Source organism: Mus caroli, chromosome 6, assembly GCF_900094665.2.
Source record: "Mus caroli chromosome 6, CAROLI_EIJ_v1.1, whole genome shotgun sequence".
Taxonomy (NCBI): Eukaryota; Metazoa; Chordata; class Mammalia; order Rodentia; family Muridae; genus Mus; species Mus caroli.
In genome coordinates, this window is record NC_034575.1 from 121,415,870 (window position 1) to 121,416,171 (window position 302).

The following is a 302-nucleotide window of genomic DNA, read 5'->3' on the forward strand; positions in this document are numbered from 1 at the left end:
AGTAGAGGCAGAGAAAGGCAGAGAGAGGGAGAGAGTAGAGAAGTAGAGGCCAGCCATGACCACATGGAGAGAGGGGGGAAGGGAAGAAGGAGAGGGAGAGTAAGGGAGCAAAAGGCAAGGGAGAGAAGCANGAGTAAGAGAGTAAGAGAGAGAGGAGGGGGCAAGCAGCCCCTTTTATAGTGGGCCAGGGCTATCTGGCTGTTGCCAGGTAACTGTGGGGGTGGAGTCCAGACAGAATACCAACAATGGGCAGAAGGTAAACTTTGGAAGTCAGTGACAGATGGTAATGACATTCTCAGGAG